This window comes from Hyla sarda, chromosome 3 (assembly GCF_029499605.1).
Source record: "Hyla sarda isolate aHylSar1 chromosome 3, aHylSar1.hap1, whole genome shotgun sequence".
Lineage (NCBI taxonomy): Eukaryota > Metazoa > Chordata > Amphibia > Anura > Hylidae > Hyla > Hyla sarda.
In genome coordinates this window covers 40,602,131-40,622,954 of record NC_079191.1, presented here as the reverse complement: position 1 = coordinate 40,622,954, position 20,824 = coordinate 40,602,131, and the positions used below count along the sequence as shown (strand labels likewise).

Sequence of the window (20,824 nt, the reverse complement as noted above, 5' to 3'; positions counted from 1 at the left end):
TGTGCCGGATGACTGGCGATGTGGGGTGGAGACTCGTGATGTCACGATAACGCCTAGCTCGTTATGTCAGCCACGCCCCCTAATGCAAGTCTATGGGAGGGGGCGTGACTGACGTCACGCCCCCTCCCATAGACGTGCATTAAGGGGGCATGGCCGCAACATCATGAGCGGGGAGCGGCCGTGACGTCACCAGCATCCAGTGCTGCATCCGATGCTCTAAATGAACACCGGGTGCTGCAGGGAGATCACAGGGGTCCCCAGTGGCAGGCGGGACCCTGTGATAAGACATGTTATCCCCTATCTTTTTGGATAGGGGATAAGATGTCTAGGGACCGAGCACCCCTTTAATACAGTGACAGCAGAGCTAACATTGAGACTTGGTGCTTCAACACATCTACTTAATGTGCTATGACTCGGATACCACCAGGACTTACGGTAGAGCTGAAAGAGTGGGATCAGTCTCATGCAAGAAATTTATACAAGCTCATATCAAATGTAATAGGCAAAAACAAATGACAATTCACTATTGGATGTCAGTGGCTGTTGGCACTGGTAGTATTTCTAGGAATGCTTGCCTTGCCTAGATAAAGTGGTGCATACCAAAAATATTCAACAGAACAATGCATGTGTGCTGGGAAGTGGCAGATGAGGTTCAGTACTGATAAATGTAAGGTAATGCACATGGGGAGGAAAAATCCGGGCTGGGATTATGTATTAAATGGGAGAACACTTGGGACGACTGACGTGGAAAAGGACTTAGGGGTCTTAGTTAACAGTAAATTTAGCTGTAGTGACCAGTGTCAGGCAGCTGCTGCAAAGGCAAATAAAATCATGGGGTGCATCAATAGGGGCATAGATGCCCACGACAAGGAAATAATTCTACTGCTGTACAAATCACTAGTCAGACCACACATAGAATACTGTGTACAGTACTGGTCAGACCACACATAGAATACTGTGTACAGTACTGGTCAGACCACACATAGAATACTGTGTACAGTACTGGGCACCAGTGTACAAGAAAGATATAGTGGAGCTGGAGAGGGTTCAAAGATGGGCAACCAGAGTAATACGGGGAATGGGAGGACTACAGTACCCAGAAAGATTATCAGTATTAGGGTTATTTCGTTTAGAAAAAAGAAGGCTTAGGGGAGACCTAATAACTATGTATAAATGTATCAGGGGACTGTACAGAGATCTCTCCCATGATCTATTTATACCCAGGACTGTATCTATAACAAGGGGGCATCCTCTACATCTTCTTTACTGTAAGAGCAGTGGACTATGGAACTCTCTGCCAGAGGAGGTGGTTATGGGGAACTCTGTAAAAGAATTTAAAAGGTGTCTGGATGTATTTTTGGAGAGTAATAACATCGCTGGTTATGTATACTAGATTAATAGGGACAGAAGGTTGATCCAGGGATTTATTCTGATACCATATTTGGAGTCGGGAAGGAATTTTTACCTAGAGTATGAGTTATTTTTTTTTTTTTTTTTTTTTTTTTTTTTTTTTCCTTCCTCTGGATCAACTCAGTAGGGACTCATTAGGGATATAGGTTGAACTTGATGGACTCCGGTATTTTTTCAACCTTATGAACTATGTTACTATGTTAGAATCATAGAAATATCAGGACCAATCTGTCTATCTCAATAGGCAAAATTTTACAATAATCTTGTCAGAGAAAGGTTTAAAATAAAATGCTCACATCCACAAACTGTTAGGTTGCTGGACCCTAAATAAATGAAGGCATGACCTAAAACCAGGCACATAGAAACCCTGGCATGGACCATACTCTAGCAAAAACTAATCCTGCTGCCAGAAACCATTTAAATATTAATAGACGGGGGAGGATAACATGGCCGGACCAGTCCTGTAATGCTTAACACCGAAAAACCCTCCACCTCCCACTCCAGATGTCTACATATATCCAGCACGAAGCTTTTCCAAAACTTTGAAGCAAATCTTATTCTAAGCGGTAAATGTTGTGCATAAATTACAATAAGATATCAATGCAATAAACATTTAGAAATAATCAAGCTTTATAGGGCGACGGTCCACCCAGCAGCGTGTAGCTGAACAATCAGGAGCAGATTTCCTATTGTTAGCCCTGGTGTATTTAGCCATGGAACCCATTGTTTTGCAAAGTGAACCTATTCTTTCCTTTTTGTAGATTTTTTCCCTTTTTCAACCTTGTACAGTGGTCCCTCAAGTTACAATATTAATTTGTTCTAGGATGACCATTGTATGTTGAGACCATTGTATGTTGGGACCAGAACTATATGGAAACCTGGTAATTGGTTCTGAAGCCACCAAAATGTCATCCAAAAATAGGAAAAAGTGAGGATTAAAGGGGTATTCCAGGAAAAAACTTTTTTTTATATATCAACTGGTTCCAGAAAGTTAAACAGATTTGTAAATTACTTCTATTAAAAAAAATCTTAATCCGTTCAGTACTTATGAGCTTCTGAAGTTAAGGTTGTTCTTTTCTGTCTAAGTGCTCTCTGATGACACCTGTCTCGGGAAACGCCCAGTTTAGAAGCAAATCCCCATAGCAAACCTCTTCTAAACTGCGCGGTTCCCGAGACACGTCATCAGAGATTACTTAGACAGAAAAGAACAATCTAAACTTCAGAAGCTCATAAGTACTGAAAGGATTAAGATTTTTTAATAGAAGTAATTTACAAATCTGTTTATCTTTTTGGAGCCAGATGATATATAAAAAAAAGTTTTTTCCTGGATAACCCCTTAAGGACCAGGCCATTTTACACCTTAGGACCAGAGCGTTTTTTGCACATCTGACCACTGTCACTTTAAACATTAATAACTCTGGAATGCTTTTAGTTATCAATCTGATTCCGAGATTGTTTTTTCGTGACATATTCTACTTTAACATAGTGGTAAAATTTTGTGGTAACTTGCATCCTTTCTTGGTGAAAAATCCCAAAATTTGATGAAAAATTTGAAAATTTTGCATTTTTCTAACTTTGAAGCACTCTGCTTGTAAGGAAAATGGATATTCAAAATATTTTTTTATTTTATTCACATTTCCAATATGTCTACTTTATGTTTGCATCATAAAATTGACGTGTTTTACTTTTGGAAGACACCAGAGGGCTTCAAAGTTCAGCAGCACTTTTCCATTTTTTCACAAAATTTTGAACCTCGCTTTTTTTCAGAGACCAGTTCAGGTTTGAAGTGGATTTGAAGGGTCTTCCCATTAGAAATACCCCACAAATGACCCCATTATAAAAACTACACCCCCAAAAGTATTCAAAATGACAATCAGTAAGTGTTTTAACCCTTTAGGTGTTTCACAGGAATAGCAGCAAAGTGAAGGAGAAAATTCACAATCTTTATTTTTTACACTCGCATGTTCTTGTAAACCCAATTTTTGAATTTTTACAAGTGGTAAAAGGAGAAAATTTTTACTTGTATTTGTAGCCCAATTTCTCTCGAGTAAGCACATACCTCATATGTCTATGTAAAGTGTTCGGCGGGCGCAGTAGAGGGCTCAGAATGGAAGGAGCGACAAGGGGATTTTGGAGAGTACGTTTTTCAGAAATGGTTTTTGGGGGGCATGTTGCATTTAGGAAGCCCCTATGGTGCCAGAACAGCAAAAATAACCCACATGGCATACCATTTTGGAAACTAGACCCCTTGGGGAACGTAACAAGGAATAAAGTGAGCCTTAATACCCCACAGGTGTTTCACGACTTTTGCATATGTAAAAAAAAAAAAATTTTTTTTCACTAAAATGTGTGTTTCCCCCCAAATTTCACATTTTTGCAAGGGTTATTAGAAGAAAATACCCCCCAAAATTTGTAACCCCATCTCTTCTGAGTATGGAGGCACCCCATAAGTTGGCATGAAGTGCATTACGGGCGAACTACAATGCTCCGAAGAGAAGGAGTGATATTTGACTTTTTGAGAGCAAATTTTGCTCGGGGGGCATGTCGCATTTAGGAAGCCCCTATGGTGCCAGAACAGCAAAAAAAAAAACACATGGCATACCATTTTGGAAACTAGACCCCTTGAGGAACGTAACAAGGAATAAAGTGAGCCTTAATACCCCACAAGGGTTTCACGACTTTTGCATATGTAAAAAAATATATATATTTTTTTCACTAAAATGTGTTTCCCCCCAAATTTCACATTTTTGCAAGGGTTAATAGCAGAAAATACCCCCAAAATTTGTAACCCCATCTCTTCTGAGTATGGAGGTACCCCATAAGTGGACCTGAAGTGCACTACGGGTGAACTACAATGCTCAGAAGAGGAGGAGCACCATTGAGCTTTTGGAAAGAGAATTCGTTTGGAATGGTAGTCAGGGGCCATGTGCATTTACAAAGCCCCCTGTGGTGCCAGAACAGTGGACCCCCCCCACATGTGACCCCATTTTGGAAACTACACCCCTCACAGAATTTAATAAGTGGTGCAGTGAGCATTTACACCCCACTGGCGTTTGACAGATCTTTAGAACAGTGGACTGTGCAAATGGAAAATTACATTTTTCATTTTCACGGATCACTGTTCCAAAAATCTGTCAGACACCTGTGGGGCTTAAATGCTCACTGCGCCCCTTATTACATTACATGAGGGGTGTAGTTTCCAAAATGGGGTCACATATGGGGGGGGGGTCCATTGTTCTGGTACCATGGGGGCTTTGTAAACACAAGTGGCCTTCAATTCCGGACAAATTTTCTCTTCAAAATCCCAATGGCGTTCCTTCTCTTCTGAGCATTGTAGTGCACCCATAGAGCACTTTACATCCACATATGGGGTATGCTCTTACTCAGAAGAAATTGGGTTAAAAATTTTGGGGGGCTTTTTTTTATTTTCCCTTGTGAAAATGAAAAATTTAGGGTGACACCAGCATTTTAGTGAAAATTTTTTTTTTTTTTCATTTTCCCATCCAACTTTAATGAAAATTTGTCAAACACCTGTTGGGTGTTCAGGCTCACTATACCCCTTGTTACGTTCCGTGAGGGGTGTCTTTTCCAAAATGGGGTCACATGTGGGTATTTATTGTTTTGTGTTTATGTCAGAACCACTGTAAAATCAGCCACCCCTGTGCAAATCGCCAATTTAGGCCTCAAATGTACATGGTGCGCTCTCTCTCCTGAGCCTTGTTGTGCGTCCGCAGAGCATTTTATGCCCACATATGGGGTATCTCCGTACTCAGGAGAAATTGCGTTACAAATTTTGGGGGTCTTTTTTTCCTTTTACCTCCCGTGAAAATAAAAAGTAAAGGACAACACCAGCATGTTAGTGTAGTTGGTGTAGACCCCAACTTTTCTTTTTCATAAGGGGTAAAAGGAAAAAAAGCCCCCAAAATTAGTAACGCAATTTCTCCCGAGTACGGAGATACCCCATATGTGGCACTAAACTGTTTCCTTGAAATACGACAGGGCTCCAAAGTGAGAGAGCGCCATGCGCATTTGAGGACTAAATTAGGGATTGCACAGGGGTGGACATAGGGGTATTCTACGCCAGTGATTCCCAAACAGGGTGCCTCCAGCTGTTGCTAAACTCCCAGCATGCCTGGACAGTCAGTGGCTGTCCGGAAATGCTGGGAGTTGTTGTTTTGCAACAGCTGGAGGCTCTGTTTTGGAAACACTGCCGTACAATACGTTTTTTATTTTTTATTAGGGGGACAGTGTAAGGGGGTGTATATGTTGTGTTTTACTCTTTATTATGTGTAAGTGTAGTGTTTTTAGGGTACATTCACACTGGCGGGTTTACAGTGAATTTACCGCTAGGAGTTTGCGCTGCGGTGAAAAATTTGCCACAGCCCAAACTTGAAGCAGAAAACTTACTGTAAACCCGCCAGTGTGAATGTACCCTGTACGTTCACATGGGGGGGGGGGCAAACCTCCAGCTGTTTCAAAACTACAACTCCCAGCATGTACTGACAGACCGTGCATGCTGGGAGTTGTACTTTTGCAACAGCTGGAGGCACACTGATTGGAAAACCTTCAGTTAGGTTCTGTTACCAAACTCAGTATTTTCCAACCAGTGTGCCTCCAGCTGTTGCAAAACTTCAACTCCCAGCATGTACTGATCGCCGAAAGGCATGCTGGGAGATGTAGTTATGCAACAGCTGGAGGGATCGCAACTACAACTCCCAGCATGCAGAGACAGCTGTTTGCTGTTTAGGCTTGCTGGGAGTTGCAGTTTTGCAACATCTGTAGAGCTATAGTTTAGAGACCACTGCACAGTGGTCTCCAAACTGTGGACCTCCAGATGTTGCAAAACTACAACTCCCAGCATGCCCAGACAGCAAACTGCTGTCTGGGCATGCTGGGAGTTGTAGTTTTGCAAGATCTGGAGGTGCACAGTATAGAGATCACTTTGCAGTGGTCTCAAACTGTAGACCTCCAGCTGTTGCAAAACTGCAACTCCCAGCAAGCCTAAACAGCTCTCTGGGCATGCTGGGAGTTGTAGTTTTGCAGCATCTGGAGGGTTACAGTTTAGAGACCACTATAGTGGTCTCATACTGTAGCCCTCCAGATGTTGCTAAGTAACTCACCGGCTTCCGTCGGATCCAGGAAGCTGCGTCGCGGTCCTCTTCTTCCGCCGATCGTCGCCCGCTGCCGCCGCTGATCGTCGCCCGCTGCCGTCGCGGATGGGTAAGTGGATCTTCGGCGCCGGTCCCTGTCGGTTTCCCCGTCCTGCCCCGCCTATTGTAGGAGGGCAGGACGGGGAAACCGAAAGTAAACCCCTCCGCCCCCGATCTGCTATTGGTGGTCGCGTCTAGACCACCAATAGCAGAGATAGGAGGGGTGGCAACTCTGCCACCTCACTCCTATCGCTACAGGGGGATCGTGGGTGTCTAGGACACCCGCGATCCCCCTTCTATACCGGGTCACCATAGACCCGTATGACCCGGAATCGGCGCAAATCGCAAGTGTGAATTCACTTGCGATTTGCGCCGATCGCCGACATGGGGGGGTCTAATGACCCCCCTGGGCATTTGCGCGGGGTGCCTGCTGATAGATATCAGCAGTCACCCCGGCGCGATCCCCGCCCGGCGGGGACCGAAATTCCCACGGGCGTACAGGTACGCCCTTGGTCCTTAAGTACCAGGGAGCAAAGGCGTACCTGTACGCCCTTGCTCCTTAAGGGGTTAAAGATAAATAAGTAGATAACTAATACAGATAAAGCAAATCCTTACATGTAAAAGTAAGCAAGATCTGCTGGGAGCTGTAATCTCTGTCTATTTCAGTGTTTCCCAACCAGGGTGCCTCCAGCTTTTGCAAAACTACAACTCCCAGCATGCCCGGACAGCCTTTGGCTGTCCGGGCATGCTGGGAGTTGTAGTTTTGCAACAGCTGGAGGCGCCCTCATTGGGAAACACTGGTCTGTGTAGAGGACAGGAGCTTCTTCAGGGTTCTGTACAGTACACACAATGGGGGAGATTTATCAAAACCTGTGCAGAGGCAAATTTTGCCCAGTTGCCCATAGCAACCAATCAGCTTAATTGTTACATTCTTAACAAGGCCTGTGCAAAATGAAAGAAGCAATCTGATTGGTTGCTATGGGCAACTGGGCAAAATTTGCCTCTTCACAGGTTTTGATAAATTTCCCCCAATGTCCTAAAAGACTAAAATGGAGTCGCCCTTACTTGGTGTCCAAAGGAGCAGCTAACCCTGGCATGGGTTAATAATAGTAAAGAACATGTAATACCTCCCTGTACTGTAGGGGGCGCTACCAGACAGGAATTCAGTGCATGCACTTTAGGAATACATGCATTTTACCAGTGAAATGTCCATTCTGATTGGTCGGTTCTTCCGGCAATTGACACGTTTCACAGATCTGGACTGTCTGTAACATTGTATGTTGAGTCTGGTTTCAAGTTACAATGGTCCAGGAAAGATCATTGTATGTTGAAACTATTGTATGTTGAGGCCATTGTAAGTTGAGGGATCATTGTATAGTGTTGAATTTGTTTATAAACTTCCTTTTTATCAGGCGAAGAGGCCTATATCCAATGCAGGGCAATCTGCTTGTTTGGCACATAAAGTCATCTACCAACCACCATGTGTATCTAAGGCTAAACTACCAGTGTCGCCCAAGATATAGACCTTGTGGCCCCTTGGCACTTCTACCGAATATGTTCAATTTATAGTATTTAGAACAGTATTCTGGGAAGTATCTAGCTGTGTGCAGCTCCATAACATTTCAAGCAGATTCTTGAGAGCATCTTGAGCACTTGGAGTCACGATGGTAATCCGTTCCAAATGGACCATCGTTTGTTGAAACCATCGTATGTTGAGGGATCCGTGCAATGTAAAGTATAGGACAGTGGTCTACAACCTGTGGACCTCCAGATGTTGCAAAACTACAACACCCAGCATGCCCGGACAGCCAACGGCTGTCCGGGCATGCTGGGAGTTGTAGTTTTGCAACATCTGTTAGGTCCGCAGGTTGAAGACCACTGGTATTGGAGGTTATACTCGCGTGTCCCCGCCACTCCGGACCGTCACCGCTCGTCACCGCTGCCCTGGATGTCGCCTTCCATCGCTGTCGCCGCGTCCCCGAGGTGTTCCCCGGCGCTCCGGCAAGGCCTCTGCTTCCCCGGCATCCTCGCTCTCTCCGTCGCCGCCATCACGTTGCTATGTACGCCGCTCCTATTGGATGACGGGACGGCGTGCGCAGCGACGTGATGACGATGATGGAGAGTGCCGACGATGCAGAGGATCCCGAAGAGGACTCTCCAGGGCCCTGAGGACAGGTAGGAGACCTTCACCGGACCACACGGGGCACCGTAAAAGGCTATCCGGCGGCAACTGAAGCAGCCGTTTATGCGATGGCCCCGACATACAAAAGCATCGTATGTTGATGAGAGGCCATCATATGTTGAAATGATTGTATGTTGGGACCATCGTAGGTCGGGGGTGGGGGTCACTGTATATTTAACGGTGAGAGTCTAGCCCTGTCCCCAAATGAGATCACTGGGACTGCCTTTAAATTAGAGGAGCAATGATCCTCATAGATGTGTCCAATATTTTTTTCCCCATTTATGCATAGCGGCCCTCATTTACTATTGCAAACCCGACCTGTTTTGTCGGGTTGTGCGCCACATTGTGTTTATGAAATTATGTCTGCGCCAGAATTTGCGCCAAAATTGAAAAAAAAAAACAACTAACTCTCCATTTGACTAAGAAACTCTGAAAAGGGGGCGTGGTCATTGGGGAAATGGGGGTGTGGTCATCAAAAAGGGGCGTGTTCCCAACATTTTCACAAAAACCCAACATATTTACTAAGGTTTCCACAGAAAATGTGGTGGATTTGAGCTGAAGAAAACCCGACAGATCAGAGCATGTGTAAAAAAAAAAAAGGAAAATGTCGGGAAATCTTAGCAAATACCTTGGAAAATTAAATTGTAGGGAATTAAAACCCACTCAACACTCTTAGTAAATAAGGGCCAGTATATAGTGGATGGGATTCCAGAAATTTTAAAGTGGTATTCTGACTTAATTTACATCCTACAGACAGTGTGCTGTGTCTGTAAATAAAACAAACTGGAACATATATGCCTCTCTGTTTACTTACCTGTTTACTTACCCTGTTGACTCAGTGGTTGGCTGCAGTGGGTTGGAAACGTCATCAGCAGAGCAGGGATAGCGCATCATTTGGGTAAGTAAATAGAGACAAGGGGTGGACCAGAGCACCCGCCCTGGACTGAGAGGTGGGTATGCTGTAAAGACACTGCAACAGTATAGTGTCTGCTGGATACACAACTTAGATTTAAAGGGGTACTCCACTTCTCAGCGTTAGGAACAAACTGGAGAAGACGCTGAGAGCTTTTGACATCACACCCCGCCCTCTCAATGCAAGTCTATGGGAGACCCAAAAACTTGCATTGAGGGGGGGGTGGGACGTGACCTCATGAGGGGGCGTGGCTATGACGTCACACGCTATCGGCATCGGCTCCAGCGTTTGGAACCGTTTGTTCCAAACGCTGAGCAGCGGAGTACCCCTTTAAATGTAAGTTGTGTATCCAGCAGACACTATACTGTTGCAGTGTCTTACTTGATAAGGCCCTGTCTAGTACAGTGATCCCTCAACTTACAATGGCCTCAACATACAATACAGTGACCCCCCGACTTATGATGGCCTCGACATATGATCATTTCAACATATGATGGCCTCTCAGAGCCCATCGTATGTTGAAGGCAGCATCGACATATGATGCTGCTGTGTGTCGGGGCCATCGTACAAACAGCTATCTGACAGCGCTGACAACTTCAGTAACTGACAGTTGTTTAATGTGCCCCGTTCTGCCTCCTGTTACTCACATGCTGTCCTGCTAACATGCTGTCCAGGCTTTCACTGTGAGCTCCGTGTAAGCCCCACCCCCCAAGTGCAGCCATAGCCAATAGCCTGCAGCATCTTGCTGCAGGTATCCAATGAGCTGCTGGCTGCCCTCCCCTTCCTTTCCTATAGAGCTGTAGTCGGCAGGATCGTAATGAAGGACATTCTGTCCCCCCTGAAGGTATTTAAAGAACTGTACAGTACTGTATGCGATGTCACACATCACATACAAAACATATACACACACTATACACCCCATACATCAATGTTTCCCTATCAGTGTGCCTCCAGCTGTTGCAAAACTATAACTCCCAGCATGCCCAGACAGTCAATGGCTGTACATGCATGCTGGGAGTTGTAGTTGTACAACAGCTGGAGGCACCCTGGTTTGTTAAACACTCCCCATACACTCCACATACAATGGTCATCCCAGAACCAATTAGCAGTTTCCCATAGAGATATGTATTCAACATACAATGGTTCCGAGGCCCCGGAACCAATTACCATTTTTACATAGACATATGTACTCGACATATGATGGTTTCAACATATGATGGTTCTCCTGGAACCAATTAATATCATATGTTGAGGGACCACTGTAGTTTCAACTTACAATGGTCTTTTCTGGACCATTGTAACTTGAAACCAGACTCAACATACAATGCTACGGACAGTCCAGATCTGTGATACCTGTCACAACTGGACGAATTGACCAATCAGAATGGACATTTTACTGGTAAATCACCTGTATTACTGAAGTGCATGCACTGACTGGATGTCTGGTAGCGCCCCCCTACAGTACAGGGAGGATCTACAAGTTCTGTACTACTCTTTACCTGTACCAGGGTTAGCTGCTCCTTTGGACACCAAGTAAGGGCGGCTCCATTTGGGACACTGTGTGTACTGTATAGGACCCTGAAGAAGCTCCTGTCCTCTACATAAACCATTGTTTCCTAAACAGGGTGCCTCCAGCTGTTGCAAAACTACAACTCCCAGCATGCCCAGACAGCCGTTGGCTGTCCGGGCATGCTGGGAGTTGTAGTTTTGCAACAGCTGGAGGCACCCTGGTTGGGAAACACTGACATAGACAGTGATTTACAGCTCCCAGCAGATCTTTATTACTTTTATATGTAAGGATTTGATTTATCTCTATTAGTTTTCTACTTATTTTTATTTAGTCCTCAATTTTTCCTATTTTTGGATGACATTTTGGTGGCTTCAGAACCAATTACCAGGTTTCCATAGAGTTATGATCTCAACATACAATGGTCTCAACATACAATGGTTGTCCTGGAACCAATTAATATTGTAACTTGAGGGACCACTGTATAGGTTTCATATGTATGTCACTAATACATTTTTATTTAACCCCTTTTACTCAACAGCCTGTTTTGACCTTAACCAAGGCACATTTTCAAAATCTGACCTGAGTCCACTTATTTGGTAATAACTTTGGAACGATTTGTTTTTTCGTGACATGTTGTACTTTACATTAGTGGAAAATAATTTTGATTGATATATTTAGCCTTTTTTTGTAAAAAGAAACAGAAAAAAAATTAGCATTTTTCTAGATTTTACATTTTCTGCTCGTACATAAATAAATAGTCATGCCGCACCAAATGAATGATTAATTCACATCTACAATATGTCTGCTTTATGTTCCCATCATTTGGTAAACATTCTTTTATTTTTTTAAATGTTAGAAAGTTTATAAGTTTATCAGCAATTTTCTAGATTTTCAAGAAAATTGCTAAATATGATTTTCCAGGGACCAGTTCAGTTCTGAAGTAGAATTGAGGGGCCTGGATCTTAGATACCCTATAAATCACCCCATTTTATAAACTGCACCCCTTAAGGTAGTCAGAATGGCATTAAAGAAGTTTATTAACCCTTAAGGTGTTTCACAGATATAAAAGCAAAGTGGAGGCTGAATTTAAAAAAATAATTTTTTTGCACATTTTTCATTTGAATCCATTGTTACACATTAATACAACTCAAGATTTATTACCCGAATTCTGACTTACTTAGAAATATCCCATATGTGGCCTTTGTGCACTACGTGTCCCTCACACATGAAGGTGGGCTGTTTGGATTATGGGGCATCCTTTTTAGTTTAGGATATTTTGTTGGCTTCATATAAAACTACAGGGGCCTTTGGGCGCAAAAATATTTTTGGGAGACAAGTTGACTCTTTCATTGGTACCATTCTGGGGTACATGTGACACTCTGATCAGTTTTTATTATAAAAAAAACATCTATTCTGCGGTTGTTTTTTACATTTTTATTTTTTTTAGGCCGTTCTTCATGCGGTATAAATGACATGTTAATGTTACACTTCAGGTTGATACGTTAACGGCGACACCAAATTTATATACTTTTTTTTATATTTTAGTTCACTTATGGCATAAATACTTATTTATTTTCTTTAAATCATGTTTGTAAGTCGCTGTATTCTGTGAGCTGTAACTTTTATTTTTTGATTGACGCAATTTTTTTTTTTTTTCAGGACATGTTGATGTTTTTTTTTTTTTGGGGGGGGGGGGGTTGGTGTTTTACATACATACATATATAATTAATCTTATTATTTTTTTAGATTTTTTAAAACCTTTTTTTCCTTTTTATTTTTTCCTTTTTTTTTCACACTTTTTTTTTTTTAAGGATAGGGGATAAGTTTCAGATCGCGGGAGGTCTGACCGCCGGGTCCCGTGCGATCTCCGGTATGGGGCCCACGCCTCTTTGCCGAAATAGCACGTTTCGACCACCGCATGATGAGGCAGCAGACACGCCTAATACATTTCTATGGCAGAGGCGGAGACTGCTGAATGTAGCACTCCTACTTTCCCATAGAGATGTATTGTGGGGGGCGACACGCCCCCCACAATACATCTCTATGGGAAAGTAGGAGTGCTACATTCGGCAGTCTCCGCCTCTGCCATAGAAATGTATTGGGCGTGTCTGCTGCCTCGTCATGTGATTGCAGCAGGGCCCCAGCAGTTAGCGCCCCCACCCGATCTAAAACTTTTATTTATTTTTTATATTAAAGGAAAAATCAAAAAAAAGTTTTTTTCTCCTCCCCACAGGGCACTGTGCACTGCCTGTCACCCAGATTTCCCAGTATCCTGGCATGTAGTCTCTACAGGAGACTGGGGAAGCTGGATCACAGGTATGTGTTTATGTTAGTATGTGGGGCTGGGACAGGGGGATTAAATGCCTAGAATCTGACCGCTGGGACTCACCTCCTGCATCCTTTGTCTTCTGCTCTGGTGCAGGCAGAGTGACGTCAATCTGCCTGTGCCAGGACAGAGGTCCGGTGCCGCTCCTGTGCCCAACAACTGGAGGCACCCTGCTTGGGAAAACCTGGCTTAGAGCCATGGGCTGAGCATACTCTCTTGAACGCAATGTGAACATAGCTTTAGTGCCATTTTGGCCACTACTTGACCCAGCCTAATGGTACAATATGGATGTGTCTGGTCAATTCCATTATATCCTAATTATTTTTTATAAATTCCACTCATGTCTAGCCAAATTCCCCAGACAGAGTACCATAATCTCTTTAGTGCCCTAAGATTGGATATTAATATTTTTTTTTAATGGCTTTTTTTTCCTTCCTCACATTGCTTTATTTTAATATGCTGGCACAATATGTAATATATTACATTTTCTTTGAGCTTTTAATGGGTTTGTATTCCATTCTGTTCCAATAAGGTTATACAGTACGAGCGCACAGAATACTCACCGTATAATGACGAGGAAACTCGTGGTGTAGACAAGAAGCGAGATGGCCCTAGCGAGTGCCGGAGAAGTTTTTGTGACAGATGAGGTCAATTTTGCCAACAGCCTGAAAGAATATTTCACCTCAGTATTCATGAGGCAGGCTGGATTTAATATCCCACTGACTAGGATAAATTATTCAGTCGAGGAAGGTGAAATGCCAAAAGGACTGTACATCATTCCAGAACCGTAGTATTTAGGAAATTAAACAATGAGACTCCGACAATGCCTAAAACCAGGAGAAACAAAGAGCGCTCCTTCCCTGGCTGTAAATTTGTACATTTGAGGTTCTGCTCATATTAGGTTAGAGAGTGCCTTCAGAGAGTACTGCCCAATGTGAATCTCAAATGAAAGACCCCCGTATGCTACTCTATAGACATAGTGATCCCTACTGTACAGGGTGAGCATATGACATTTATAGTACCCCAGAGTGCTGTTCACTGGCAAAGGCAGGACATCACTGCGGCAGGTGATTGGCTGAGCAGAATTGTGATGTATTGACACCCATCACAAGGACATGGAGTGTGATGGAGACAGGGTGCTGTGGTCCGAGCAAGACATTGCCTCACAGCCAATCACTGGCCGTAGCTGTGCCCTGCCTTAGCCAGTAATTGACTGAGTGGCACCAGAAAGTGGACCACCTTTGAGACCGGGAGCACCGATACTTTGAACACGCACTTTGAATAAGTAAACGCATCAAAAGTGCTTGTAGTGTAAACTGACCCCCAACTCTCTAATCTAATCCGTCCACCGGGGTGAACTCCAGCAGCTTAATTAGAGGACCAGGTGCAGGGATCAAACACCACACCCTCAGCCAGAGGATTCATACGAAATCTAGGCAGCATTACAGAACCACTTCAGTAATGAATTCACTTCGAAAATGGAGCCTATCCTACAATAGGTAAGCACAAGGCATAAACAAGAACCAGTACATTATTCTCTAATAATAGACAGTGCTTCACTGTAGAAGAACAATTTCCATGGAGTGCTTCTTTAACCCCACAGATGTATATTTACGTCCTTGGCCGGCTCCCGTTATGTGAATCACGCTCAGGAGCTGAGCCCGCTTCATACCCGGCAGGTCCCGGTTGCTATCAGCAACCAGGACTCGCGGATAATACCGGACATTATATAGTAAAGATGATAAATCAACTGTGAACCAGTCCTCAAGGTATATTGGATGTGAATAGGAAAATAGAAGAAAAAGAGAAGGTAACACCAGTTCACCTCGGGTATATCTCTTAATGCTAAGTGAGCTACACAGATTCAAACTTTTTTTTTTAATACCGGACATTGCCAATCGGGCTGATGTCCGGTATTAGCCCTTTAGACGCCCTTTAGACTTGCCAGTTAGCTCAACAGCTGAGAGGAAAACACAAAAAAGAAACACAAACCGACACTCCACTGTTAGTTAATGAGGGCCAAGGTGTCATTTTTACCAAAAAGCCCCCAAAACTTACAAAATGGTGTTTTTTTTCCAATTTTTTGGGGGGGTTTCGCCGTAAATTTTGAGGTGAAATTATTGATGTCATTACAAAGTACAAATGGTGGCGCAAACAATTATCCCTTATATGGGTCTGTCAGTGCAAAATATAAAGCGTCTTGATTTTTTACAAGGTGAGGTGGAAAATACGAAAGTGCAAAAGTGAAAAAAAGGGGTTAAAGGGGTTATCCAGGAATAGAAAAAAAGAGCTGATTTCTTTCAAAAACAGCTCCATGTCTTCAGACTTGGTTTGGTTTTACAACTTTGCTCCATTCACTTCAATGGAACTGAGCTGCAGAACCACACCCAACCTGGTGACAGATGGGGAGCGTTATTTATTTATTTATTTAAAATAATAAATAAGCTGTTTTTCTATTCCTGGATAACCTCTTTAAGAGTGTACATAAAAATTATTTATGGGATAACCCTATATATTGGCATATTGGGCATTTTCTGCACAAACATAAGATTGTCGGATGTGCAGAGAGCAGTCAGTATTGGGCACTAGAAGGCCTCAGAACAGCAGTTGTAGGGGATCTAGGCAGGTGATTATGACTTCTTTGTTATTTGTAAATCACCCCCCACTGCATTTAAAATATTTATTTTACCCCGATTACCCCTTTAATTATCCTCTGTTATTTTACCTGGCCCAATATAAATCATGGCTTTTTTTTTATTCTTCTTTGCTTTGCCTTGGATTCACATTGCAAGATAATAGATCGAACTTAATAGATTCATAAATTTTTTGAGAGGTATCTAGGTGAAGATAATCGTTTCAGACAGCTCACAATGAAATATTTAGGATTATTGTTTTCCCGAAAATGATAATGTGCAGTAGCCAAAATAGTATTTTCTTTGCGGGGTGAATGGTTACCTGTGAGTTTTTTGATCCATAAGGAAACGTTGATGTCTTTGACATGAAGCCAACACTATCTGGCTTTAAAGCCTAATCCCAATACTATATTATGCCAGGAACTGTAGCCTAAAAGTCTAGAATTCAGACACTGAGTTCCAATGAGACTGATCCCAACAGAACAGCACATGATCATTTTCTCCCTAAATAGAGGCCGTGAAAAGGCCTTCAGTTCTGTATCCAGTCATTTGATGTACATGTGAGACCTGTAGAGTAGATTCATGCTATGTCCCAAATATGGCCCACCAACCCCAATCTTCTGAAATTGTAGGCTTGCTACAGGTCTCCAAATATCTGTATATAAGTCTGTTGTCAAAAACTGGACATTTTACAGCTAGGTATGGTATCAGAGCTTTTCACTTCTTTTAAATTAGCATTTGACAACAAAATCTTTACTACTAACTCTTTGTGAGGAGAACCTACAACCGTCTATTTGTCTTCATGGACTACGATATGGCGCGATGGTTCCAACAATTAGGCATCAAGCATTCTCATCCCTTGATACGGAAAATGTCATCACTTTATTTAGCAAAGCTAGTTTTAAAGATTTCCTACAATGGTTTTCGTGATTCCAGATATTTTAGGACAAAAAATACCTAGGATGTTATTTCCTAATGTATGTGCGCCCGAAAGCATAGACCAAATGGCCAATGAACACGGAGAAACTATGTTCGCTGCATTTGTTATACGACTTTCCGCAGTCACACATTCATTTTGCGCAATGTTGGCCTTTTTAGTGGACACAGTTTCATCAGTGTATATTTTGGTGCCGATTTATTATCTGTGACTTTTAAAGGCCTGCAAAGTTACGCAAATTCCACCCCCACCCCTGTTTACCCGTACCTAACTGTGCAATGTTTACTTTACAGTAAACAACTCTGTTAACAAAGAGAATCTGCAACTTCAACTAATTTAAAGGGGTATTCCTGGATTTATTAATTTCACTATGCTACTGGGGCTGTAAAGTCAGTGTAGTTCATAATATAGTGTCTGTACCTGTGTTTGATTGCTGGTCTTGCAATTCTTATGCAGTCATTGCCCCGATGTTCATTTTAATAAGCATACAAAATGAGTGTTTTCTTTTTACCAAATTGCATTGCGGCCCAAGACATTACATCACTAGTCAGGTGTTGAAAAGGAACCTGTCTGCTTCAAGGGGTGGAGCGACCGCGTGGTGGGAGATCATTTTCCACAGGGCTGCATGGAATTGTAGTTTCTTGCACAGCATGCAAGGCACTCGCTGGTTGGAGCCATCAGTGCTGTAGCGGTTTTCAAACTTGATCCTGGGACTTCGCCACCATCTCCTGTTTCCAAAGCCTCCTTCCCATAGTCAATTTCCATAAAATCGGCAAATAATCTTGCTGGTTTTGCTTGTTTTTTTCCCAGAGCACATGTCACACTTTACAATTAGCTGGAATATATGTGTCATAGTAATTTCTGGCTAGCTGATAGACACTGAAAAATTGGGCAAAATACTTGCGCCATGTCGCATCAAAACACCCGGATAATAAATCTCTCCCATAATCTTTGTTTTATCAAAAGAATAAAAATAATACAATTAGATAAATGATTAAAATGTAGGCCACAAAAGGGGAAAATGGGGGGGCACTGGGTCCTGAGAAATTACCGTACAAAATGAGTACTATTGTGTGTCATCTATAATAAACAAAAAGCAGGGAGCATAAACATTGTTGATACAGTAAATATTGTGGCCTAAAAATGAAAACTCTGGAATTCATCCTTGATATACACTATGTAAGTTGTCCAAAAATTTGTGACTCTTTGGAGATGTACGCAATTCACGCTCATGTTTCCTTTTTGACAGCCTATGTTGTATTCTGACGCCACACAGGGGTGGCTTATGTTTAAGCTTTAATCAAGGGATGGTTCATGTATTGGCATACAGACCGAGAAAAAAACCGATGCGTCCTCAATGCATAATGATAAATTACACACTGGGAATACCAGTTGCTTTAGCTTCATACCCATAGCAGAAAAAACTAAGCAAATGATAAATTCCCCCCCTGTTTTAATAATCAACTTCATACACTGCACGTCATTGACTGGTGGTGATGCTTAGTGATGCTCAGCCTGTCCATTGTTTAATATGTTGTGTATTTTGTTATTTGTTTCTGCATCGTAGAATTTATCCATTACAATTTTACTCTATTTCTATGACTGATTTTACAAATTTACCTAAAATGAGGAAAAATGGGAAATAACTTAAGACCTGCAATGTCAGTGTTTTAGAAGCCGGCCTTACTGCATTTAACACTGTTTTGCTATAGATTTTTCATAATTTACGGTACCCTTAGTCCTCCATACTCAAAAGCTTAATACTCAACAAGGGCAATTGTTCCACACAGGGCCTTGGCATTGTACCTAAAATTCCCTACAGTTCTGCAACTGGGATCTGTACTGGGACACATTTTATTTAATATCTTTATGTGATATTGAGGAGATCCTCAATGGTAAGGACTTCGTGTTTTTGCTGATGAGACAAAGGTTTGTAACAGGGTTGATGTTCCTGGAGGGATAGGCCAAATAGAAAAATGGTCAGAACTCTGGACAGTGATATTTAATGTGGACAAGTGCAAGATAATGCACCTGGGGTGTAAAAACCCAAGGGCAGAATATAGAATATGTGATACAGTCCTAACCTCAGTATCTGAGGAATGGGATATAGATAATTTAGAGAATTTAAAGGTTGTCAGACAATGTCATAGAGCAGCATGAAATGCTAGCAGAATACTTGGGTGTATAGGGAGAGGTATAGGCATTAGACATGGATGTTGAGGTAGAGGTATTAGCAGTAGAGAGGGAAGTGCTAATGAGTATATAGGGAGAGTTATTAGCAGTGGAAAGAGGGAAGTGCTCTTGGGTGTATAGGGAGAGGTATAAGCAGTAGAGAGGGAAGTGCTCTTGGGTGTATAGGGAGAGGTATTATCAGTAGAGAGGGAAGTGCTCATGCCGCTGTACAGAGCACTGGTGAGACCTCATTTGGAGTATTGTGCACAGTACTGAGTACTGGAAACCGTATCTCCAGAAGCATATAGATATTTTTTAGAGAATTCAGAGAAGATACATAGGCTACAGGATAAAACTTACAGGAAAGGTTAAAGTACTTTAACATGTATGGAAGAAAGACTAGACAAGAGGGGATTTGATAGACCGTTTTATAAACGTAAAGGAGGAGAGATGATTTATATTGGAGAAAAACTCCTACAAGAGGACATAACTTTACATTAGAGGGGTTTCTGTAGTAATATCAGGAAATATTACTTTACAGAGAGAGAGTAGTGGATGCATGGAATAGTCTTCCTGCAGAAGTGGTAGCTGCAAGTACAGTGAAAGAGTTTAAGCATGCATGGGAAGGTATAAGATATGGATAGGCATAAGGCTATCCTTCATATAAGATAGGGATAGGGACTATTCAAAGTATTCAGAATATTGGGCAGACTAGATGGGCCGAATGGTTCTTATATGCCGACACATTCTATATTTCTATGTTATCTGAACACTATAGAGCATCAGGAAACTATAGGGGGTGGGGTATAGTTTAATTATATTCACTGACTGTTGCTGCTACAGTAACACATTAGCTAAAGCCAGTCCATAACACACCAAGGAATGCACAAGCACTTACCAGGCTGTAATACAATCCTCATGCCAATCCCTCAGGGGCTCTGTGGTAACAAGGTAGAAGTGAAAGTCAGTGGCACCAGGTAGGGTAAAGAGAGTGAATTTATTGGATCAGCGAACAGGACATACATAGTGGAAACCTTAAAGACCTTGGAGCAACAATTGTTTTGTGCTAACTTCACTTTATCTGGCTCCACCATACCCTCCCCTGTCTCTAACCAGTGTGTGGGCCACACACAGAAGTAAACCACCAGCAAGCAGGTGCAGAGTAAGTAAATATAGTCAACATTAATCTGTAACATAAAGTACAAAATTGTGCTATATAAGACAAAAAATATATGTATCGGCATAATAACAATACAGCATGTATACCAAGGAAAGCATCACACAAAATAATTAAAATAATTTAATTTTAGCCCATGGGATCAACAGTGTCCATTATTAATATCCAGAATGCTTCACTTCAAGGAAACTCGCTCTTGTCTATCCAGGCGGGGTAAGACAGGAATGTGTTTAATCCCTGCAAAAAGCAAAATATGACTACGTCCCAAACCTTTGGGCAGCCTACTCCTGTGCGTACAATACCACTACAAGATAGAGGGGCTCAGCCTAAAAACAATTTTTATCAAAGGGTGTGACCTCGATAATCCACAACAAGCACAACAAAAGAGAGAAAAAAAAGAAATGACTGAATAAG

General features: G+C 42.3%; 1 protein-coding gene across 1 annotated transcript in view; it reads left to right on the top strand.

Annotated features, from left to right (window-relative positions):
- Window positions 1-20,824, top strand: part of EIPR1 (EARP complex and GARP complex interacting protein 1) — a 335,275-nt gene that overhangs the window by 97,700 nt on the left and 216,751 nt on the right. The window lies entirely within an intron of this gene.